Source organism: Miniopterus schreibersii (genome assembly GCF_964146895.1).
Source record: "Miniopterus schreibersii genome assembly, chromosome: 21".
NCBI lineage: Eukaryota > Metazoa > Chordata > Mammalia > Chiroptera > Miniopteridae > Miniopterus > Miniopterus schreibersii.
The window spans coordinates 8,984,334-9,010,427 of NC_138123.1; the positions used below are offsets into that span (position 1 = coordinate 8,984,334).

Genomic DNA, 26,094 nt, shown 5'->3' on the forward strand with positions numbered 1-26,094 from the left:
AAAACATTTGGGTGCTGGTTCCAGTTCTGCTACAAATAAGCGGTGTAACCTTGGGCAACTTCCTTAGCCTAACGGAACCTGTCACCTGTCACACAAGGCCATGGTCTGTCTTTGTTTCCAGTCCTTCCATCTCCATGACTATTTGTAGGGAAATTGGGATAGAAGAGTAGGGTGTCTAACTGAATGGCTACCATGCCATATTTGGAGCCTGGTTGAACTTTTGAGATTCAACAATTGTTGCAAATAATTGATGATGCTTCTCTCAAGGTTTACTTGCTCATGGATGTTAGAAGAAAATCTGCCTCTCTGAAATCTGCTGTCAGCTTTTAAGGGGCAGAAGCCCCATCAGGGCCAAATGGGGTCGGATGAGCTGAGGGTGAGGGAGGTGGTGAGGGTCACCAGGGCGGCAGGAAGATCACTGGTGGGAGCAGCGTCCTTAATTACGATCCATCTTGATTATGGTCCCCAGCATTTTGTTTTCCTTGCTTAACTGCCCTGAACAGCTCCTCAGCGTGCACTGATTAATTGATTAATAAATCAAAAGGCCTCTCTACACAGCAGCAGCTAAGAGTGGCTCAGGAGGTAGAAACTCAAGACAGTCATACAAAACAATGGGAAACAATAGGAGGTCAAGGTTGACCGAGTCTGGCTGACAAAGGGGCATGGACCATAGGAGACCTGCCTTGTGGTGTCCTTCTCAACGATTCTGCTTTGTCCACAGTCTCAAAGTACAGCTCAGAGCACTTGGGCCCCACAAGGGCCCCTCACCCACAATTCCAGAGCAGACTATCACCTTGGTTTTCAGATAAGGAAACCGAGCTCTAAAAGGGTTCAAAGCTTGGACAGAGCCCAGACTTCTTGACCACAAGTCCACGATTATTTCAGTTCAAGAGCCAAAGAGCAGTGTCATCAACGGACTGAGATATTTTTATACCCACATGTAAGGTTTTCAGCACATTCATCTAGGAGATGGTCCTTTACTCAAAAGGAATTTGTTTGGACCCCCATAGGGGCCAAGATATGGTTTCTTGCTTTCTCTCACAGAACATTTCATCATGGGAACCTTCCCTTGTCAGTATCATTTGACAATGTGATTTTTAATGGCCACAATAAGTGTCATTTGACAGTGTGATTTTTCCCCTTCAGCTGTTTCATAATTCAGTTGTTTATTTCCACATTCCACTACATAATTGGAGACGATGGGAGAAATTGGAGATGACCAAAGCCAATCCGCAACCCACGGCTGATGCTATCAAGGCACCAAAGTATTGGGTTTCGAGAAGCCTGAAATTAATTGCTCATTTAGAATATTTTTCTTAACTCAGTCATCAGCAGAAGTGTCACAGTAAGGACAGAGATGCGGGACCAGGGCTGTCCACATATCACAGGTTATGCTGGATCCTTGTGGGACCTGTACTCGACTCTGACATCGCACCTGCGTGTCACATCTGCTCTAAGAAAGGGCGTGAGCCTGGTCTGAGGTCTCCTTTGCTCTTTTCTTCTTGGCTCTGACTGCTGTCCCTTGCAGGGGTCCCTTCCTTACTCAGCATAGTGCCCTTTGCTGCTCAGTTTCGAACTCCTAACAGACAACATATGTTGGTCTCCAGTACACCAGGCCCTGCACCAAGCATGAGAATGATTTCTGTCTTCTGCAAGCTCAAGGTCAAGGGGACCTTGGTGCCTGGACTACAAATGCCAGGTCCCTGTGCTGTCACCTTGGGTCCAGAGCCAATCCACACACAGACACACAGCTTGGCACATCCCTCCTGGTTCCCAAGGCATCGATGAAACCAGCCAACTATCAATTTAATCAACGTGGCCACAGCGTTGCCTCATCCGGAGCAAGGCTGAGCTTGGTTCTTTAGTGAGCGTGTAACTGCCTACTGACGTCCTCCACGAAGCAGCCCTGACCCGAAACCTTATGTGAGTTCTTATCATCAAAAGGCCTCCGTAAGTCAAGAGATATATCTTAGGGAAATAAAAACCCCTTTCAAGTGCTTGTCCACACATTATAAATATTTTAGTGCAACTCAAAACTTCAAAGAGGGATGGTCCACAGACACAGCTCTCTGCTGGCGCTGGAATGAAGAGGCCTGCGCTTCAAGGCAGAGCGGTAATGACAGGAAGGAGAGGGAACGGGAGGCTGCAGACCACGGGTGACTCACACGTACTAAGCTTTCCCGACAGACACCAAAAGGACGCAGTGGCCCCAGCAGACGGATGAGAAGAGGGCCCCCGATTCGGCTGGCACCCAAGGACACCTGGGCCCACAGAAGGAATGAATTAAGCAGGCAGTCTGGCTGCTACCCAGCTCAAGGGCTTCAAAGACAGTCATGTCGCCCAGTCCTGATTCGTCCTGTGACTTCAGGAAATATTCGAATAGGAACAGCGGGAAGCCAGGCACAAGCTGAACGTCTATTTTTTAAGATTTTTTTTTATTGACTTTTAGAGAGAGGAAGGGAGAGGGAGAGCGAAACATCGATCGGCTGCCTCCTGCACGCCCCCCTACCAGGAGTCAAGCCCACAACCCAAGTGAGTCTCAACCAAGAATACAAATACTCGTGCATGACATTCAAATATTTGACTCAAATGTCTCTCAAGCGGTATTTTTTTTCCATGTCAGTAATTTCAGAAGAAAGAGCCAGACAACTTGGCCAAATCTTAATTAACCATTGGCAGAAAGAATTTAAACATCTGAAATCGAAGGATGAACCCCAAATGCCAACTAGTGGACGTGACTTCTCAGGAGGCTCTGGTCCCTCTCTGGCCATCAGCCCCTGACCTTCCCATCTCACTTCCACATGTGCTCGGCAGGATATGGAAAGTCCAAGGGACACAAAGGACCATGAGAACCTAGAGTCTTTCTTACGTGAGACTCTACTCGCCCAGCGATCATGCTGAATCTACCCAGAGGAGCTGACTGCCGGCTAAACATTAAGCATCCTTTGTCCCTGCTGTTCAAGAGTTCCCAGGCCCTCAAACAGGACATATAACCACCGTGGAGGGCAGCCAGGGAGTAAATCAGACTTCTGCCAAGGCAGTGACGTCCCATTGCCCTTCGTAGGCACCCTCACTGGTTCCACTGCTCTAACACTCAGCGAACTGAAGAAAGTTCCTGAACGGTTCACTCTGATTAGCATGGGGACACAGCACGGCTCATTTTCCAAAGTCAGGTGGTCGTCACAGGGAGCAGGAGGACTGTGGCAGAGAACACAGGGTGTGTTCTGGTAAGTTTGCTCCAGGTGAGACCCGAGACAGCCAAATAACCACCATAGCGGTGACAGCGACTCCACCAGGCCCTGACACCCCAGATCTACTTCATTAACACACAACTTCCATGGGAGCTTCCAGGCCGCACTGGAGCCCAAGGCTGTCAGCATTCTGACCGGTCTGCTCCACGAACCCAAAGCACTTCACACACGAACACGGATCCCAGCGTGTGCAAGGATGAACGTAAAAGGCACCCTGTCTGGGTAATGAGTGCACACACCAAAAACCCGCCAAGGAAGAGATGTCAAATGTCAGCCCCACGCTGTTCTACATGAGACACCGAATTAACCTGGACTGTAGTGACTGGGCCCAGCCTGCGCAATGCTGCTGGGTAGGTGGCATGTGAGCCTTGGGTTTGAGTGACGTGTCCCACACGGGAGGGGAGGCTGTGGGGAGCACCAGAGGTGGGGGGGATGCCACAAACGGGGCTGCTGGCTGCCACGTGTGAAAAGCATTGCAGATGATAAGACTTATCTGCTTTAAGAGAAAAGGAGGTTTTTAATTAGAACTTAAGATGATTAAGAGCAGTTCATGAATTACTCAAAAGATAGGCGAGGCATTTCTTATCATGACCACAGAATCATTTTTTTTATGTCTATGTCTCATCTCTTCCGACTAGATAACATGGACGCATCTCTTGATTCTTTTGAAGTCTGTTGGTTAAGAATATGGGAGGTTTGAGTCCCTGGTCAGTCACTTAGGAGCTGTGTGACTAGGAGCCATGTTTTTAAAAACTTATCCAAGCTGCAGTCTCCGTAAGTATAAAAATAGAAGTTGACAGTAGTCCCTATATTATTAAGGATTAAACACGTTAATACGTGCAACATGTTTAGCATAGTCCTGTTCCCAGTAAATGCAACATAAATGGTAGCAATTATTATCAATGTTACACTTCTCAGTATGTAATACAGTGCCTTGTATATATAAATTTAGTACTATTGATGATGATGATGGAAATGGTTATTGGAGGGCTACCATTATCCAGGATGATTCAGCAAACACTTTTGGGCTTAAGAGTGACTGAGAACTGATCTTTGGTTAACCACCTCCTACATCAGGGTAAGTCAAGATCTTCTCAAAAGAAACCAAAATGAGAGTGGGTCCCCAAATTCCTGAGCTTGGACTGGAGGGCTCCTTGCCGCCTTCTCTAGGTTAAGAGTAGTTCATTTCTGTGGAACTGAGAATCCAGGGCTCTCAACTGAAGAGTACCCCTAATTTCTCCAATCTGGAGTAGATACTGCTCCAAAGGGCCTTTGCAGGATGTTCAATCAGAATCACAAAGCTATCAACTGGCCAGTGTCTCCCGGGAGCTGCCAACCTCTACCCAGGAGATAGAGAAAGGTGACTTCACGAGGTTAACTATCTTCCAACCTGACAATCTTGCTCTCGGGTCTGTCGCTTGGTCCTGGGGAGTTGGGATCCAACAGATGAAGAGTTTAGGATGGGAGAGTGGGTGTGTGACACCTACTTAAAATGCTTCCCTTAACTTTAAAGCTCATGTTCAACATGACACAGAAATAAGGTGTTGGACTTCACCAACATGAAACACTAATCAAGACCCTAGCAAGACACTAAAGTGTTACTTTAAATTATTAAAGTCCATCTAGATTAGATGTATCTTTTATGGGTAGACTCTAAATGTACCATCAGATGGCAAATGGATTTATTTTCAATCTGTAAGTAGCTGTACTAGTACAAGGCTATTAAGAAGCCTGTTAATTATCCAATTATGAAATTGCCTAATGTTTTTCTTTCCTTTAATTGATTTTATACGCATGAGAAATACTATAGAAATGTACTTGGCTATGTTTTCTTGGACTTACTACAAAAAAAATAAAGTACCTAAAATTTGACATTGCTGTTGTTTTTAAAAGATGAAATTTTAGCAGATAAGCTCTGTTTTGACTTACCCTAAAACAAACACTTCTGCTGGTTCCCCTGTGACTAACCCTTGTTTCAGGCCCTGTGTAATTGGCTTCAAGCTGTCTTGTCATCACCTCGCTCAGGGGTCCTCACATGACCCTCCAGGACAGGCAGGGTGGGCTTCCCTGGGTCCCACAAGAGCCCCTGCACTGCTCTGGGCCTCTGCCTACATTTCTGCCCTGATCATTCCCACCCAGTCTCAGAAACCACAAGGCAACTGGGGGGGGGGGGGGTACTTTCACTACTGTGACGACGGTTTCATGGGTGTAGAGGTGACCAAACGTATCAAGTCCTACACTGTAGATGTCAGTTATATAAGCATTAAGCTAAAAATAACTTGTTCACCTCTCCAATCACCCCACTCGCCCATGGAGCCTGACTCTCAGAAGGGATGTCTCCTTGCCCAGACCTCTGCCACTCGTCCCTGGCCCGGGTCACTCACCCCACTGGGCAAACACTCGCTTAGTGAGAGCGCCTCGTGCTCTATCTGCACAATCGGGGTAAATTCCTCGGGGGCAGAAGCCGTGCAGTAATTTTAACAGTAACGACAACTTCTACTCTGGCCACCCAGAGTCTGCTCAAGACACCAGCCCGGGGGATCCTTTAGAGCCTCAAATCTGACCCTGGCATTCCTCCCCGGCCCCCCCAGGCCTCCATCAGAGCCGGGTCCCAGCGCCCACACTCTGGCCTAGGCACCTGCCGCTTGATCCCACTTAGAGCCTTCTTGCCGCTGCTCCTTCAACCTGGAATGTTCGCTCCCACCTTGTGACCCTGCAAGTGCTCTTCCTTCCACTTGGTGTTCAAGTACCACCTTGTGAATGCAGCCTTCCCTCGCCACCGAATTACATTGCAAGCTCCCCCCCCCCCCAGCACCCCCAACCCCCTTCTCTGCTTTCTTTCTCTTGACAGTACTGTCACCTTCTAATGTACTACACAGTTATGGAGTCAATCTGTGGTCTGCCTCCCCCTGCAAAGTATGAACTGGATAAGAACAGCGACTTTGTCTATTTTGTTCCCTGCTGACTCCCTAACGCCTAGAACACTGCCTGAAATATAGTAGGCACTCAAAGTGATGGATGGATGGATGGATGGATGGATGGATGGATGGATGGATGGATGGATGGATGTGGGTGGACTGAATCCATTTTCAGTGTAAAGGGTTCCTATACATCTATAAGCCTCCTTTCTTAGACTCTTTTTTATCACTTTTTGCTTTGTACTAAAGTTGTCTCTCTTCTTTCTTTCCTTTGAGTGTCCTCAGAGGACTGGGAGAGCTTGTTTTTCTGACTCCCCTTCCAGGGCCTTGCTTCTCAAGGTGTCACCTCCAGATGACCCCCTGTGGCAGAATCACTTGGAAATCTCATAACAAGGCAGGCCCAGGCCCCCTCTCAGATTCTCCGTATCAGAATCCCTGGGGAGTGGGGCCCTGGGCTCTGCATTTTAACAAGCTTTCCAGGTGGCTCTGTGGAACTGTCACAAGGAAGCAATGGGAAGGGAGACAGAGATGGGGGAGAGAGAAAGGGACACCTGCTCCTCCCTTTCAGGTGCTAATCCTTGCTGTGGCCTTCAGACAGGAGCTGTCTCCACTCCACCTGACGAATGGCAACTCGCAGGACAACCTCAGTGCTGGGGACCACTGCTTTTTCTACAATGATTCAAGATGGAGATAAATGGCTGTTGGGACCCAGCCCAAAGACTTGCAGGTATAAGGCAAATGTCTTCTCACCAAACTCTCTCCCCACTCCATTGGTTCTCAACCCTTGGTGATTCTGACCCCCTGGGGACTTGGGGACATTTGGAAATACCTGGAGATATTTTTGGTTGTCACAACTGGGAGGGGGCTGCTGACATCCAGTGGGTAGAGGCCAAGGATGCTGCTAAAACTCCCATGAAAAGAATGATCCAGTTCCAGGGGTCACTTGTACCAAGGTTGAAACCCTGGCCTGAGCCCTCCCCAGAGAGTCTTCCTCACCCAACCTCATAGGACTCTCTGTGCAGGACAGAGGGGGTGTTCTGAGTCCAGATGCTAGTTCAGGCTTTTATCACCCTTGGTTTTACTGAAGTGTAGAGATAATGAACTCTAAAAAGCACAACCTCTTCTTGCCTGGCCAGTGTCGTTCAGTGGTTGAGTGTCCACCCATGAACCAAGAGGTTGCAGGTTCAATTCCCGCTCAGGGCACATGCCCAGGTTTCAGGTTCAACCCCCAGTAGGGAGCGTGCAGGAGCCAGCCCAGAAATGTTGATGTTTCTCATCGATGTTTCTATCTCTCCCTCTCTCTTCCTTCCTTTCTCGCTAAAATCAATTAAAACATATTTAAAATAAAATTTAAATAAAAAGCACAATCTCTTCTTATTTGGACTCTACAGTTACGACTGACAGCCAGGCTGGGCATGGTGGGTGTGTATGAGCATGCTGTTCAAACCCCACGAGCTGGGTGAGTCTATCTGGAGACACATGCCATTGTCCCTTCTGGTGAGACGGGCCCTGCCGACAGGGCCACCAGCTGTTTACAAGAGTGTGGTTAAAACGGCTGATGTGGGACCCAGGGTCCCGTCCACATGAAACCGTTAATCTGGTTCGTGGCTTCGGTGGCTGCCTGCGGAGCCTGTTGGCATCTCTGCTGCTTGGTCCGGGTTCGAGAGGGCACAGCTGAGGTTGCTGTTACTATGAAATTATTTCGAGCTTCTGGCCAGACGTCACATGGTGGAAACTTTAGTCTCCCTCTTAGAGAAGGAAGACCAATGCCATGATAAGAAAAGCTCAGCTCTAAGATGTCACTGGATGCAATCATAGAGAAGACCAAGATTTCTTTGTTCCTGCAAAAACCCAAGCTTATGCAGCACAGACTGTGTGCCAAGCCCTGTGCCGGTCAGGCTTGGGGAGGGAAGTCACAATGGCTTTGGCCCTAAGTGTCCCCAGCTGGAGAGGAGTCTCAGAGGGCAAGGACCTGAGTGGTACATTTTGTTTCTACTCATAATACATTAGAGATGATCTAACACACCTTTGGGCCAAGGAAGACCCAGCAACACCCATCAGACTAACTCAGACCTACCAACAATGTGTCTGGAGGCCTAGACTTAACCAGACTTAACTGGACATTTGTTTGTTTATTTGGGGTGGGGTGGATCAATCGTGGAATAGCCCACAGTATTTCCTACCCTTCTCTCTTCCATAATGATCTTTCATGGAAAAATCTGAACTGAAGAGTCACCGACATGAGCAAATCATCATGGGAATGGCTCTGCATGGGGCCGGATGGCAGGGCTGTGGCACAGAGGGGCACAACCAGCATCCCACGTGATTCTGTGGAACACCTCTGGACAGGCTGGGCTGGCACCTGGCACCGATGCAGACGGGTCCCCCCACCCGGACAGCACCAGGCCGACTATCCTCATAGCCTCTGGTTGAATCAGATGGCAGCCTGAGCTGAACTGTGAAGGGCAATCATTTGTGCGAGAAATGCTCCTAACACTTTTTTCTAGGACCAACTACATGGACAAGAGGCTATCCACGTGATTTTTTATTTATTTTTTTTAAAATATATCTTTATTGATTTCAGAGAGAGGACAGAAGGGGAGAGAGAGAGAAACATCAATGATGAGAGAGTCACTGATCAAGCCCGCAACACGGGCATGTGCCCTGACCGGGAATCAAACCCCGATCGCCTGGATCCCAGGTTGACACTCAACAGCTGAGCCATTCCCGGCCGGGCTCCACGTGATTTTTTAAAATTTTCTAAGACAAAGTCTTTGAAAATATAATTTTCTAAATCTTTCGGGTGCAATTATTTTCCCCATGGACGTTTTGCCAAAGCTTGTTCTCAAAGAACTGCATAATTACAGCCACTGTGATAGACACAGCTCTGAGGCTGCCCAGGTCCCATTTAATTCAACCGAGACCCCACCAAGAACTCCCCCAGAGCAGGGCATCATGTCTGGTGTGTTCTCCTTGCTTTGCTGTAATAAAGGGAGAGAGAATTCCAGAGGTAGGGAGGTTGGTCAGATCCCTGGGGCCTGAGGTTAGGATGAAGCCCGGGACAGTGGGCCCTGGTGTTCCCTGACACTGCCCAAGAGGAATGAACAAATTGTTGTACAAAATAAACTCAGGGGACCTAGGACTGCCAGAATCCATGCTCAGCAAATCCCAGGACACACAGGCCATTTGTAAAATCTCAACAGAGCATAAATGTGTGGATTTTCGTTCAACACTAACAGCCACTTTTGTATGGATTACATAGAGTTCCTCAAAATGAACGAACTGCTTGTATATCTGAAAAAAAGAGATGGCTGTATTATGTAAATACACTAAACACTACTGAATTTATACTTTATGAGGGGCAATTTTGTGGCATGTAAATTATATCTCAATAAAAAAGGCACTCGGTTCCCCACCCCAAATCCAAACCATGTTTTTAGTGCTTATTTTAATGATACAGACATATTTTCTCCATAGGCATCTATAATCTCACAAGCCATGAATGAATTTCTGGCACTTGAAAATTAACAGAATCAAGCACAGTATATTCGCCAGGCTGAGCAAGGAGTGTGTCAAGGTCAGAGGCGGTCGAAGCAAACACTCGTGTGATAGACACATCAGCACAGGACAATCCATCAGCATGCGGGGCTTTGCGGGGGCAGCTTCTCCACTAAGTGAGTGACAAAGGCCACGGGAATCATCGGAGAGCAAAATTCAACCTACGCTATATTCTACATTTTTTAAATGTTCCACATGGCCCTACGTGGTCTGGGGTACATAACCATAGCATCCTTCCACTTACGTAAGCTCTGAGTAGGTCAACATGCCCACACTCAAGGAGCAAGAGGATGGTGAATGTGCACTGAGGCTCTAAGGATGCTGTTGTTCCCAATGTCTTTGTCCCCTGCGTCAGAGGTCACACATACCTACCCTCAGCTGAATGAAGCGGGGAGGCAAATGGCTAAATTGATCCAAACTCTTTTCTCAAGCTGTGTTCGACAAATAAAAGGACTGTGGCGTTAACAGAAATGTGCACGTGTACACTCATGCGTGCGGGCCTCGTGGTAATGCGTGCAAAGGAATCACAGGTACACAGAAGCAGAAACCGACATCCAGGAAGAACCCAACCTTTAGATCAGGGGTGAGCCAACTTTTTCTCTAAAGGACCAGACAATAAAGACAGGGAGGGGCAAAAGCAGCTGTACAGTTGTTCATAGGGAAAATAATACAAGAATTAATAAATAATAGTACAAGAATAAACTCTGTTTTTTGGACTCACAACTATAAACCTACTTTTGCCCACCCCTGTATTTTTGGCTTTGCAGGCCAACTACTCAACTCTGTAGTTGTGGCTACTCACCTCTGTTACTATAGTGCAAAAGCTGCCATGGCTGACCAAAAATACTTTATTAATAAAAACAAGCAGCGAGCTGGATTTGGCTTGCAGGCCACAATTTTCTGCATCCTGGTATAAATAAAAGCAGCATATTTTCAAGAAACAGCTATTTAAACCATCTCAGAGGACTCTTTCTAAAGAATCAGAGGTGACCTTGTCTTACCTATAAAATTATGAGACATTTTAAGCTCTTGATTCAGTGTCTACAAAGAACACACATTAATTTCATACCATCCTATATGACGTAACGTCCAAAGAGACAGTGAAGGGTCAAGGGCTGGTTCCAGAAGGCTGTCCCTGGAACACGCAGGTCTGCTTTTGGTCTTCTCCCCTCCTGTCAAGCTGTCAGCTGTCACTTTGTTGGTTTTGTCTTTCTGATTCTATCTTCAATTTGCCATTTCTGATCTGCTCCAGGCTAAGAACAGCGTCTAAAGTGGGCCTGGCTGTGAGGACGATAAGTCTCTCTTGTGAGTAACGAAACATGAGCCTGAGCTTTGTCACCTCTACATGGCGACTCCATGGCCCTTTGGCCTATGTTCTAACTCTTCACTATCTTACACACTCAAGGTTGTTCGATAAAAATAGCTGTGGGTGAGATGTTCCTCTTGTCTGTGGGTCCGCCTTCCTACACACACACACACACACACACACACATCCATCGTCATTTATTTATTCATTCAACAAATATTTATTGTGTCCTATGCGCTAGTCACTGCTCTAAGTACTTGGAATACATTAGTGAACAGAAGATCAGAAGAGCGAAACACACACGTACACACCAGCCACCAAACAAAAACAGCCAGGAAGAAGAGCAGTGGGTGATAGATCGTTAAACAAACCTACAAATCCTCTTGGCCCTAACGTGGAAACAGATCTAAATCAGTAAAGGCACATGGCTGGTAACACACACGCGTGCACACACACACACTTCCTAAGTACCTCTAAGTCACCAGGTTAAATGACTAACAATCTTCAGTTTTAAAACTTCTAAATGCTTGTCCTCCCCCTTTGCCCCCCCCACACACACACAATTAAAGTCACTTCTACCTGATAAACCAGAAGGCCACTCACTCCCACTTTCTTTGCACCGCTTGCTGCCTCCTGTCTCCCCACAGTGGGCCCCTTGGAAGCAAACGACAGTCACGAACCGGCTACAAGACAGGAGGCCGAGAAGATGACCTGGGATTCCAAGCGGTCAGCCTGTTCCTGAATCATTTAAAACTGCTTACAGGGCTGTTAATGAGGCAATAAATTCCTGTGATCTGGGAAGTGACCCAAAAATCCTAGCCTGGGTTTCAGTTTCATTTAAAATTGCCTACTTAGCAAAGCGCCGGTCATCACGGTTTAACGAAGCTGGCGTTGTGGTCCCTGAGCACGTGGGGGAAAGAAAGGGGAGGGAGTCGCAGGGCGGCAGCAGCCGAGGGAGGGAGGGAACACGCTGGCGATCCAGGAGATCAGCAGGAAAAGGTAGGAAATGACAGCCCCAGGACCCTCCAGGAGCCCTCCCGAGGGCTAGCGCTGAGAGCCAGCACCGCCCGGGCCCACTGTGAAGCCAGTCGTTACTACAGAGCATCCGTATGACTCCACATTCACAGGGAATCGAAAAGCCACATCCTTCCCGGGGCAGATCAAGGTCAAGACGACCGTCATCAGGTGTCCAGATCGTCCATTCATCAGCCAGGACAAACGGCGCACAAACAACGGTGACTCACTGTCGCGCAAGGTGCCCTCGTTGGGGCACACTGGTCCCTGTGCAGTCTTCCTCCTGCCCCGTCTCCTTCCCGGGAAGAGCGGATGGTGCGTCTCTAAAGAGCATCGTTTAGCACAAAGGCAAGAGCTGTAGAGCGGGCAGTCACCACTGCGGAGGCTTTTTCTCTTCCAGGAAAAGGCGAGCAGGGAATCCAGCTCCGACTCGCTTCCCAAGCCTCCTCACTCCCTGTTCAGACCCTTCTAGAGCCTCCTGCCTCATCCAGCCCAAAGATGCCGATTCTTCAGGGCGAGAAAGCCAACCTCCTGCACGCACCTGCAGCACCCTGGGCCTCGGGGGAACCAGACGCACGAGAATGGGATGCCGGGCCTGCGGAGGCCAAGGCGCGGCCGAGAAGGGAAAGGGCAACCCAGGGCCGGGTTGGGTTGAGAGGAGCACCAAGGAGGTCAACAGATGCGTGCCCTAGCCTGGGTCATAAGGCCAAGCACACTTGGCACAGAAGGGCCAGCTGGGGAGCAGAACCCAGAAATCAGATGACTGTCAGAAGGGCCTGTAGGGGAGAAGGGCCAGAGCAGGGGCGGGGCAGGGCAGAGTCGCCCCACTTACCCTGGGCCCAGATGCCTGTACCTGTGTCTCCTACTTTTATCAGGATAACCGGACTCACAGGCAGGCCACTGGAACATGCCGAGACTCCAGATTAGATGCCAATTCTTACCTGGCTCAGGGGCACAAGCCTTGGAGTCGAATAGATCTGGGTTCAAATCCCAGCTCTGACACCAAATACATGCGTGGCCTTGGTCCAGTGACTTTCCCTCTTTGCACTTTGGTTTGCTCACCTACAAAATCAAAACGGCAGGAAGGCCAACCTCAGAGGGTTACTATGAGGACATGAGGGTGACAGTGGAAAGCGCTTCGCATTGGCAGACACACAGCGAATGCTCAAAAATGTCCCCGTCACTAGACCACAGACCAGCAGCCACGCACTACGAACAGTACTGCAGACTCCTTCCTCATTCTGGGGGTTGTCTCTGTTCCTTTGCCCGCCCAGCACCCCCTTCCTCTCCAGAGGACGGCCCTTCTCCTTTGCTGATCCCCCGGGAGCACTGGGCCCAGCGGGTCAGGGATAATTAATCTGGGGAGGCCTGGGGTTGCTCTTCTGAAGGCTCCTGCAGGGCTGCTCACTTCGGTCCTTCCTGTGCCCCTGGTGACTTCTCACCTAAGTGTCGGAGGAGGGGGGGCTGAGCCGGTAGGAATTTCACTCTTTGCAGAAGACATCTGCTCTGAGGGCAGTGAAGACCCAGGTGGCACTGTTTTGTGAAGGCAAAGAAATGCAGGGCAATTACCCTGCCATTAATCAACCAGGCTACAGGGACTGAACAGGGTTTGTTAAGGCCAGGAAGGAACATTTAATGACATTCCCGGGTATCAGGAATGAGCACACCGCCAATTAAGTGAGTAGGCAACTATGGGATGGCTTGCGATGTGTCAGTGCAGGTTTTAAAGCTGCCTTGCAGAATTCACAGTGAATTTAAAGGGAGCTGCTATGACTTCTGCTGCAAATTAAACACAGGCCATCCCAGTTCCCACACACATCGCTTCCTGCCCCTTAGTGGATGGGTAACTGGAGGCCACCGAACTTCATGCTTCCTTCTGAGCCCCTAATAAATCCCCCACCCACCTTCCAGGAGATATTTAAGTTAAACATCTAGAGAAGCTAAAAGTTAAGGACCTAAGAATAGAAAATAGAGAGTTCCAATTTTTTTTAAATTGTGGTAAAATAGACATAACAGTTAATATTTTAGACCATACTTAAGTGCACAGTTCAGCGGCATTAAGTACATTCACCCTGATCTGCAGCCAGGACCTCCATCCATGTCCAGAACTTTGCAGCTTCCCAAACTGAATCCAATAACTCCCATTCCCCCTGCCCGCAGCCACTGGCAACCACCATTCTACCTTCTGTCTCTATTAACTGGACTATTCTAGGTATCTCATATACGTGGAAGCATGCACTATTTGTCCTTTTGTTACTTGCTTATTTCCCTTACATAAAATCTTCAGGGTTCATCCATGTGGTAGCGTGTGTGAGAATCCCCTCCCTTATTATGGCTGAATAATATTCCATTGTATGGACATACCACATTTTGTTTACGCATCCCGTTGATGGACACTTGCTGGTTTCTGCCTTTTGGCTATTGGGAATAGTGCTGCTCTGAACATGGGTGTACAGTAGCTGTTGGGGGTTCCCATCCTACATTAAACCATCCTCAGAGTCTCTGTCCTGCTTTTCTCTTGCACTCTGACCCTGCTGTCTTATTTTCCATACATCCTCTGATCATTGCTGCCCAATGTATCCTTTAGTACCACCATGATGGCTTCATGTTGGCACCCCTAGCCTATATTTTGCCCACATTCTGTGGATTTTATTTGGACAGACCCACATGGAAAACACAAAGTCTCTCCAGGAGATGTTCCTGAGCCATCTACTCCTACTTCCAAACTTGCCTCTCAGCCCTGCCAGTGACCAACAAAGATAGTCCCATACAGAGAAGAAGCAGTGTGATGAAATAAAAGCCACAGTGACACCCCCGCCCCCGGCCAAAGAACAGCAAATGAGGAGCCACTAACAGAAGCCAGTAACAGTGCTGGAAGCCAGCAACCCAACCAGGCTCCTCACTGTCTTGTGCAAAGCATGGACAAGTATAACAGATTGATGCGAGGGCCCCATGACCCTCTGTGAAACCTAAGGGGGCTGTGGCTTCCAGAAGACACTAATGTAATATTAGCAGTGGGGGGGTGGGGGGGGTGGGGGGGGGCCTATGGCTGAAACAAACCAGAAAGGAAGCTTAGACCAGGCAAAAACTCCATGAAGAAATTCCTAGGGAGCCCAGCAGGTGTGGCTCAGCGGTTAAGCATCAATCTATGATCCAGAAGATTGTGGTTCGATTCCCGGTCAGGGCACATGCCCCGGGTTTCAGGCTCGATCCCCAGTGGGGGGCGTGCAGGAGGCAGCCGATCAATGACTGTCATCATTGATGTTTCTGTCTCCCTCTCTCCTTCTACCTTCTCTCTGAAATCAATAAAGACATACTTAATAAGTAAATAAATAAATGAAATTCCTAGGGAAAACAAAAAATTAAAAGGAAGTGCTCACTTAAACTGCAAATCCGGATCTGGGGAATTAATAGTCATTAATAGTGAGAATCCCCTTCTGTCCTGAAATGTTACACCCTCCACTCACCTGACCCTGGGGAGACTGGGAGGGCTTATGTCATTTCCAGTCATCTGCCTGAACGAATTCACAGAGTTCAAAGAGAGGTCTGCATACGCCCTCTCCCAACCGCCACCACATGAGTGTCCTCGGACGAAGACTCCGCAGCAGCTTCATCAGCTCATGACACACGCTCGCTGCATTTCCTAACAGGCACGTTAGTGCAAGCACAAAATCTCAGCTAAAAACTCCCCGAATTTCCCAGAAACCCCGTCTCACCAGCAGGTCTAATTAGATGTCTGCCACAGACCACACCCCACTTGGGGATGGATGCAATTTTTTGCATCCAATGTGTCGTCACATTTCCAGTCATCTGCCTGAACGAATTCACAGGCAAATTTGGTCACCTCACATTTCCTGCATCAAATCTCAAATCTGCATCTTCAGTCCAAGTCCTGGAGGAGAGAGGGCTTTCCATAAGAGCGCCCTGAGTGATCTGTTCTTCTATTTTTATTTTCTTAATTTTATTATTTATTTCTTATACATCAGACCTCCTGTGCCACCCTCGCTTTCCCTCTCCCAATGCTGGCTGTCCCCGCGGCACATCTTCATGTGCTATGTGGCAGCCAGCCACCCACCTCGTGCCAGCTGGCCTGGCCAAGGCCGTCTGCCTCGAGTGTTTGTGGGGAATTTCAGAGAGAACTATGTCTTATTCATCACCCGCCCCGCCTGCAATCTAGGAGATAGCACCCCTGCTCCTGACTTCCTCCTCGGGCCAGCCCAAGTGGGGTCTGTGCTCTAAGAGGGGACAGCTCCCCACATGGAGCCTTGGGACCAGAGAGGGCTGTGTCCTTTCAGAAAAACCAGGCGCCTAATATTAAATATTTTCTGGTTTTATTGATTGGATGCCTATCACTCCATCGTTTATTTAACAAATATTTAGTGTCTACTGTGATACGGTCTAATGGACCTCTAGGTCATACACGAGAGAGCTGGGGACGGGAGGGCGACGACAGAGAAGTGGAAGGAATGGTGAGTGGATGGATGCAGATGCCCCTCACCATGGCCTCCAACCATTCTGTCACTGGAATAAGGGGAGGGGGCTGAACAGTGTCACACCTATGTGGGTGGTCTGGACTCCAGACTCTCCCAGGGGGCTGCTCCCGTGAGCCTGCAGCTCATCCCAAGCACCTCACCTGCCTGGGGTTCAAATCCCAAGAAAGCCAGTAGGGGAAGAGTGTGGAGCTTTGCAACCACAGCCCAGAGCGACAGGGTATTTATAAAAATCGCTCTGCCCTTCCAAGTCACAGCACAGGTGATGACTGCCCGCCCTCTACTGTGTTAGTGACAGGCGGTGGCTGACAGCTCTGAAAATCTGCGCCCCTCCAAGGCATGGCCATGGAGGAGTTAGAATGGAGCCCAATCCTGGGACTAAATCAGTGAAAACCCTTCAGACTCCACCGGGTGACCGGCCATTGGAAACACTCCCCAGTGACCGGTGGCCACCTCCTTCCTGCCCCCACCTCCAGAAAAGGGAAAACAGCTGAAATGGCTAAAGCTTTTCAAACATCCTGCCGCTTTGAGAGCCTGTGAATTTGCCTGATTTTTCCCAGGGATATCCAGATGTCCGCATTTTAATCCACAACTCAATGCCTTTTGCACACAACTGCAAACCGACAGAAAATTGGACAAAATTACCTTCTAATAGATAAGATATTAATAACAACACAGAATGCGTCACAGAAGGTGCCTTGACATAAAGCACTGCCATAGAGACCCAGCTCTCACTGGAAGGATGAATGAAATGTCCTGGGTAAGATGTCCCTAGTCACTGCCCCTCACCCCTACCTGTCTTCCCAAGTTTCCACGACAGGCAACAGGAGTTGTATGAAACCCTGGTGCCCATCCTTGTCATGACAAAGGCCCTGCCAGTGTGGGGATCGGGTGGACAGTGGTCACAGCGCCATGAGTGCCAGGTCCTTTCACTGTCATGGGACCTGGGCCATTATAAACCAATGAAGGGCACCCCCGTCCCAGGTTTGGTGGAAGGAGCCTGGTGTCAGGTGGCGGGCACAGTGCAGCTGGCCGCTCTATGGGTTATATGAACATCACAGACGCAGCGTGAATTAAGGCCAGATGCTTGCAGCTTCCACAAACGCATTCGATTTAGCTGCACGCTCAGCATGCCCAGGTAATGAACTGATAAAATGAATATAAGATACCTACGAAAGCCTTACAAAAATTACAACTACTAATTCTTTCATTAGCTTGGCCTACTTTGGAGATATATTTACGAATGAGAAAAATGGACTGAAAGAAATACACCAGGACGCTGAGGGACCCTTAGTCCTAGTCTTACCCCTCATTTTTGCAAATGGTAGGCATGAGACCCAGAAAATAAATGACTCCCCCGTTATGACATGCTGTCACAGGAGTGAGTCAATCCAGGTCTCCTACCCCAGGACAGGCCACTCCCCGGGGCCCCCTCCTCAGCCCTGTCAGCAGAGCCACTTGCTGGGGCCTCCCTGCCTTTCCTCACCTGTCACTCCCTTGATGGCTGTGACAGGACCAGATAGTCCTGCTCCCTGCCACTCTTTGCTTCAACCTAGCAGAGGATTGATTGGCATGTGTAGGATAAAGACATTCCTCCAAAGTTCGACCATTACTGAAAGTCACTTCCTTTCTGGAAGTCACAAGTTCCTGAGGTCTGACAAACTCTATTACCGCTGAAAGTATTACCTTCATAAAAATATAAACGCTCATCTTTTTTCCCATTGGTCTAATGCCTTAAGGCCCTGGAAAGTACACTTAAGAGAAAAAAAATGCTTAAAACATGCCAATGTTTTGTAGTCATCTTGGAAGAAAAGACGTCAGAAGCTAGACTCCTTCGCAGTAAATGCTGTGAAACAGTGATTCTCGACATTCCAGAGTCACAGAGCCCTCTGGCGTCAGGACAGTCGGGGCTCAAGGATCCCAAGTCAAGAGCCTCTACTATACCCTTCTACAAATGTGGGCCCCTAGAAATATCTCACAGCTAAGAGTTGGGAGGAGGTGGGAGACCAGGACGCAAGGGAGGAAGCAATAAGAAAGAAAAAACAACTAAAACAATCTACGTAATAACTAATCTGAATAATGAAGGCTCCTTTACATTTATTCTGTGTGCTCTGATCACCTGAAATGACACCACTATATAAAGAAAGGCTTTTTGATTGAAACCCTCAAAACTGTCCCATTTGACATAGGGCATGAGTGGCAGCAGGGGCCGGCGGGGGGGGGGGGGGGGGACCTTAATGGTTCTGACCAGAGATGGGATCTTAAGCTTAAGCTTTGGGCCCTCAACTGCAGGGGTCCCTTCCAAGGCAATGGGTCTGCATTCTTTGAGTTTTATTTTTTCCCCACTTTATTGAGATATAATTGACATTAACATTGAATAAGTTTAAGGTGTACAGTGTGATGATCTCATATACACGTATATGCGAAATGCTAGCACAATAAGGTTAGATAACACTGCATCCTTGATCTGAAAGGAGGTCCCCGATTGTCCAAGGCTTAAGGTCTCACAAAACTTGAATCTGTCCCTGGTCCCAACATTGCTGTGACCACAGCATTTTTTTTTCCCCCACTTCTTCAGACTGTTAGGAGTCTGACAGGAGAGAAATGAAAAACAAAGAGAGGAAAGAAGACTGAGAGATGGATGCGAGGGCAAGGAGAAGGGTTCCCACTAATGCTGGGCCTGGTTCTTGATCAACAAAAGGATGAACTGGACTGGAATTGGGCCAAAAGATGATTTCAAATCACCTCCCAGTTCCATGATACTTCCCAGTTATCAATAAATACATGGATTTTTCCAAAACACGAATATAACTTTTAGGGAGAAATGCTTGCTAAATCTGTGTACCCCAGAAGATTGCCCCGAATTAGTTTCTGTGAGAACTGGAGCCACAGGAGCCTGGGCTGCTCTCTTTCCTCACCAGCTGCCTTTCCTTGTGCCAAGCCCACAGCCACAGCCTTGGCACACGTGCGCCCTTTTCTTGGCCTCTCCGTGAAAGTCAACATTTCTGAGCATTATGAGGCCACAGGAATTGAAAAAGAAAATGGCCCAGAACCTGTGCCTGGCTGCCCTGGAGTAAATCCAAGAGCCATTGAGTCTCTGGGCCGAGGACAGGGTAACTCCCTTGGTGGGGAGAAAAAAAGGCCACTTCACTGAATTTGTGCGCTGAACAAACTGACCACTGTCCAGAAATGCCGTTACTTCGCTAAGTAACCCTGAAGAGCCCACCTATAAATCCTGTTACTGGTATTTCTGTTGGAATATTCCACCAGCCTGTTTTCTTTCTAAACAGAACCCCTTTGTGGCAACAAAAATGAAGTCAAGAGATAAACTGTTGCTGTTGGTGACTTCTGTTTACATCTGGAACACATCAGTTAGATTTACTCATGCTCACTCATACCTTGCTAGGTATTTCTCATCTTTATGGTCACACAACTGCTCTTCTGAGTTACCACGTACTCTTTTCATTTTCATGATCTCCTCCCTCACTTGTCTCTCCACTGAATAAATGAGGGAGCAGCGACAGAGACCCTGGTCTCCAGGTGGCCCTCAGAGAAGCAGGAGGTCATGGTCAAGCCTACAGCAGCAGACCCGGTTGGAAAACCTCCATCACAACCTACATCCGACAGGCATATCTGTGGTTGAGTGAAAGATACCGCTTTCTCTTCCCATCAGGAGACACCTGCCTTCAAAAGGCTAACCCTCTTGATTTGGGTTAATCAAATTTTTGTAACTTTTCCAAACTTGTTCCCAATCTGGTTACAAAAGCACTTGAAATTGTGACCTTTGTCTACAATGAAGTTCTTTTTTCCCTATTTCAAAATCATGGTACTTTTATCAAGTTTCAGGAACTAGAACCTCTCTCAACCACATTTCTAAAATGAATGCAAGGTCACCCCTCTTCTGTACAGGGGGGATAAATGGTGATGGAAGGAGACTTGACTTGGGGTGGTGAACACAATACGATATACAGATGATGTGTTACAGAGTCGCACACCTGAAACCTAGACAATTTTATTAACCAATGTCACCCCCAGTAAATTCAATTTAGAAAAAGAAAAAACACAGCTTAAGGAAATTTAAAAAGGTCATCCCTCCTCTGAGGTTGTTGGGAGGGTCAAATGAAGCCAACAAAAGAACTTGGTAAAACTGTACAGCACAAAACACTTGTATAATATATACCTGCATATACTTACACAGAGATACGCACATATATGTGGATATACACACATATGTAATAACATTAATAAGACATATATACAAAGTAATATATATGCTATGTGAAATCAATATTAATCATAAGACACCTTTTATCTGGACACCTGCATAACCAAGTTGCATATTGACAGCACAGGACTCTCAGAATGTCTCACCCCTTTTGTTCTAAGTCAGAGCCAAACATCACTATGATTGTTCCCATTTCACAGACAAGGGCAAGAGGCATCGAAAGAAATCAAGTGACTTGCCCAGGGTCACCCCAATATGATAGCAATAAATGACTGAAGCAAATTGGAGAGATTTTGACCCACGGTTGGAGCTGTTTTCTACTTGACTATGCTGCCACCTAACTGACAAGGTTAAAACACCCACGTTTATGACACGGGCACGAGAGGAGCAAGCAGTGGCCATCAATGAGTCCTTGGTTAGCTGCTCCTCGATTCTCTTGTAAATAAGATGTTCTGTCTTTGTTAGAAAGCAAGAAGATCTTTAAAATGTTTATGATCCTTCATTTTTTGTCACTCTAGATATTCCAATAATTGTAAATAATACCACCCAGGCAACAGGAAACCCATAACAATGAAGTCCGCCAAGCAAATGCCTAAATTACTAGATGCGTTCTTTCCTCTGTTGACTACAAAATGATTTCAGAGTGTGGTCTCTTTCATCAGTCAATGCTAGTAGTCAATTCCTTCAAGGAAAAAAAAAAATCATGTGTTTGATCTGCCTCTGGTAGGACACGCGTTGGACTTATTTTATTCTTGGGTTTCCAGGGGTGAGAAGAAGGCGAGATCTAAATTTACTCTGTTGGTTCCCCGTATGGTCCAGTGGGACCACATGGGCCCCCACAGGTTCCAGGAGCTAGAGGTGAGTTTCAAGGTAACTTAACTCACTGGCTTATATGAGGGTCAAATCCATGGCCCCGGCCACCATAGTCAGAGCTTCTGCGTTGAGTGGCCGAGCTAACTGGCATGGCCTCTCCTTTCAGGTACTAATCAACAATATTCTCCCAATGTCTTCTCTTGGGCAACTATTTCTCTTTCAGTGCCTCAGTTTTCTCAGTCACAATAGGCATAGTCTCTTATAAAATAGGTTTACAAGAAAGTATATCATGGTTGGGCCACACTAGAAGATTTTTGCTGATATTTCTCAGAGGAGCAAAATTCTTGGTATAGACCAGTAGTTAGGTTGGTTATATTAGGCAAGGACATCTTAACCAAGAGAAAAGTCTATTAACTATATTCCAACCAATGATAAGAACAGGCATAGAATATGGGGGGGGGGGGGGAGGCTTCTTTATGCACATATCTTCATGAAAAAAATTTTAAGAAAGAAACAGTGAATTTTTGTTACTGTTGATAAAAAGAAAAAAGGGAAAAGATTGGACTTTGAAAGGTAGAAGGATCCTATATGATTCCAATGATGTGATGTTAAGGAAAAGACAAAACTATGGAGACAGTAAAAACTTCATTGGTTGCTGGGCATTAGAAAGGATGGAGGGATGAAGAGGTGGAGCACAGGGGATTTTTAGGGCAGTAAAACTATTACTCTATACGGTACTGTAATGGTGGATACATGTCATACATTTGTCAGAACTCACAGAATGCATAATACCAAGAGTGAACCCTACTGTAAACCCAACTATGGACTTCAGTTAATAATAATGAATCAATATTGGTTCATCAGTTATAACAAATGTACCACATTAATGCAAGATGTTAATAATAGGCCCTGGCCAGGTAGCTCAGTTGGTTAGAGCGTTGCCCTGATACACCAAGGTTATGGGTTCGAACTCCAGTCAGGGCACACACAAGAATCAACCAATGATGCATAAGTTAGTGGAACAACAAATCGATGTTTCTCTCTCTCCTCTCTCTCTGGCTCCAAAGGACTAAGCTTTAACATGAAATAGGAACTCTGGACACTGGCCTTTTTGACCTTGATAAAGACATGGTTGGACTTTAGTCATGGTGGGGTGGACAGAGATGGAACATTGGGAACCCAGAAAGGAAACTCCTTTGATTTTGTAACACAAATAAATCATCTTGCCACACCACAATCTCCCGTGCGTGGGTCCGTGAAATGCTTTCCTTGCGATCCTGTAGAAGAGCCTGATTTCCACCAACAATTGTTGGTACATCTCTGCAGGACAGGGGTTACGTGAGCTGCACATACACAAGACAAAGCACAGAGATCACTGAATATTGCGTAATCCATATATAGGAAAATATCTGATCAATGTTTATTCTGGAGTTTTTTAAAAACCATAGTAATTATTTTGCCAAGCACGAAAGATGTCATAATGAAGTGAGCTCAACGATAATTTTTAAAAATCATTTACGCCAAGTCGCTTTCACGGCTCTTTGTCAGGCCTGGCACATGGCCAGCGGCAGAGACTTCATGAGGAATGCTGAGCAAGAAATGGCCCAGCAAAATGCCCCGTTGTCACCCACTCTTCAGCAAGCTGTTATTTATACTAAATGACAGCCATGAGAAGTCTCAGAGTCAGAAAGTCCGGAAGATGAACACACAAGGACAGAGGTCCCTCAAGTCTGAGTAAATAAGTGAATTGGATCTGGACATGTTACTATAGAGCTTGTGTTTTGCTCTCTGTTGCTTACACCCTGGGAGTCGTAACTTAAAGGGAAAAAATACCCATGGCTTTCCTGAATTTATCTCCTTGGATCTACTTTCTTAGTAGCAAATTCAAAACCGTGGGCCTCAAAAAAATCTTGCCAGTTTGCCATCCTTGCTAAGGACCCTTATGGTCTCCAGAGCCAACCACACCTTCAGCTCCTCCTGGCTGCCTATCTCCCACCCCCCCACCTCTCTCACTGGCCTATTTACACGGGTCTTATCACTTTTAGAAAAAGGCCCTGCCAGGTCTTCTAACTTCTAAAGAAAAACATCTTCTCCTTGTATCTCCTGACACCTGGGAATGCATTTTCCTATCAGAGAATTACTGTAGCCTTACTTTTGAACTATCTCTCTCTGCTATCCCTGCCCCAGTGCCCAAGCTCTTTGTACATGATTCATGAATCTTAGATTTTTCCTCATGATCCAAATATCCCTGCACCTCTTTACAAAATTGTCCTTCTTTCTAGGAAGTAAATACAACCTTTTATTTTCCTGGTCAGTCTTGGTTTAGCCGATCTCATATGTACAAGTTGCCTTATTATTGAGAAACCCTTTTCTCTTTACATCACCCTGTTGGCTGTCGTCTCACTAGTTCACACTGAGCTAGTCTGGCCACGTGAGGTCTCAGGGCTGAAGACACACCGGCAGGCAGGGGAATGAAGTCATGCACAGTGTACGGTTTTTTTATAAGCACCTTTCACCCGGGACCTCTAATGCGTTTGCCAGAGTCTCCCAACCTGTGCTCACTGCATTCTCACTTAGCCATGTGGCCTTAAGGGGTCACAGCAAAGTCCCTGCTGTGAAGGATCAGCACCTGGAAATGACAATCCTGAGCTCCAGGAAATTCCAGCACTGGGCTGGGACCCACAGCTCAGAGTCAAGCAGATACTAATGGTCAATCGGTTCTACCAGGTTGTACAGCTCCCAGGACAGAGACCCCGGACAGGCAAGGGGGTGGGTGGCCGAGCCACTGAGGGATGCTCGGATTGGCGCTGGCAGAAGTCTCCCTTCCCAGGACCTTCTCTCCCTTCATCCTGCTGAGACTAAGTGGAATTCACACCTGTATTTGCCAGTCATTCATCGCATTGTCTTTCTCCCCAACCAGTGACAAGTGTTGATACTGATTAATTGATTTGCTTTTTCTTCTAGTGCCCTGCCTTTTGTGTGTCCTTAATAAATATTTGCTGGATTGGCCCAGAGTCAAATCCTAATAGGCTTAAGGATCTCCCAGATCTCTTCGTAGGGTCTTAGTCCTCGTGATGGAGGTGATATGAACCAAGCAGAGACACAACAGATCTGCCTCCTCTCTACTTTTAACTGAGTCGAGGTCTGACGCTGTTCTAACCTGGAAATCAGGCGGCGTAACCTGTAATCTTTGAGACATTAGCTTGCTTAAAAGTGTTGAGTTCCCGCGCCTGCCCCGTACTCCAGGGCCACTGAGGACAGAAAGATGGAACCCAGGGGCCATTCTAGTCTAGCCTTTTCTTGTTTTCGGTCTTTATTCATCTGAAAACCTTCCGATGGCTGGCAACAAAGGTGACAGGTGACACCCAGAGGCCAGTGAGCTGTGCTCTTCTGCCCAGGCACCTGCCCCAAAGCAGCCCAAGTTAGTACCCGGGGCCTGGAGAAGCTGAAGGGAAGGGACCAGAAATGCGCAGGGAGGAGCCAGCTTCTGGAGAGAGGGTCTCGCTCCTGGACAGTTAAGGAGACCAAGTCCCCTCAGGGAGGGGCTCTGCTCCATCCCACCCAGGCTGCAGGCTACACTTCCCAGGCTTTCCTTGGCCTCCCCCCTCCCTCCATCTCCCTCATTCAAACCCAAGCCAGGCCCTGATCATTTCCTTGAGAGTGACATCATTCCCCAAGGTGGCATTTAGGCGATTAGGCTGTTTTTCTCAGCAGTGCCCAAAACAAACTGCCTCCTCTCTACTCTGCGGCCTCCAGCTTAGAATAAACAGATCCATCAACCCCTCGAGATGGTTACAACCCCTGAAAACCCCCAGACAATGGGCCCTCTGGGCTGGCAGACAGAAAAAAACATGAGGGCTTAGGTCCCCTTAATAATGCTGCTAATGAGCTAGAATTTTAGAGTTGCTAGAGCTGGAAAGGACTCTCGTTCAACTTCCTTCCACAGGTAAGAAAATTAAGGCCTAGCCTTTAGGAGCTTTTAATAATATAGAATGGAAGACAGCCTGCCCATTTTCAAGCAGGTGTCTGGATTTATTTTCCTCTTGTTGAACAGCAAAGCACAAAACACCACCGTAGCAGAATTCCAGCCAGGGAGCACGGGAGAACCCAGATCGCCCTGCAACGCTGCAATCGTTCATCACCGCGCAGCACAGCCAATATGCAGCCCTGACCGCCACATCCATCACCAGGCCCCCGGGCCCCTGGGCCACGCGGCGCGGGATTCTTAAAGGAACCGTGCCAGAGGCAAGCGACATGCAGATCACCCTGTCTCCTTGCAGGTAATCACGGGGGTCCTTGAGCTAAGACAAAAGCCCCATAGAAATCACACTCTATTCATACTTCAGCACTGTATCAAACGCCGTAATTATATCAAGTCGACGTGGAGAAGCTGGGCGTCTAAAGCAAGGCGAACACTGCTGGGTGGTTGTGTGTGTCTAGATCTTTTCCAAGGGGGCGAAGGAGACAAATGAATCGTTACTTAATAAACGCAGGGGTGGCAAATAGTTTATAACTATTG

The 26,094-nt window shown here is 47.5% G+C and overlaps 1 protein-coding gene across 2 annotated transcripts in view; it reads right to left on the reverse strand.

Moving 5' to 3' along the window:
* KIF26B (kinesin family member 26B) overlaps positions 1 to 26,094 on the reverse strand; it is a 280,606-nt gene that overhangs the window by 180,204 nt on the left and 74,308 nt on the right. The gene's annotated exons all lie outside the window — the stretch shown is intronic.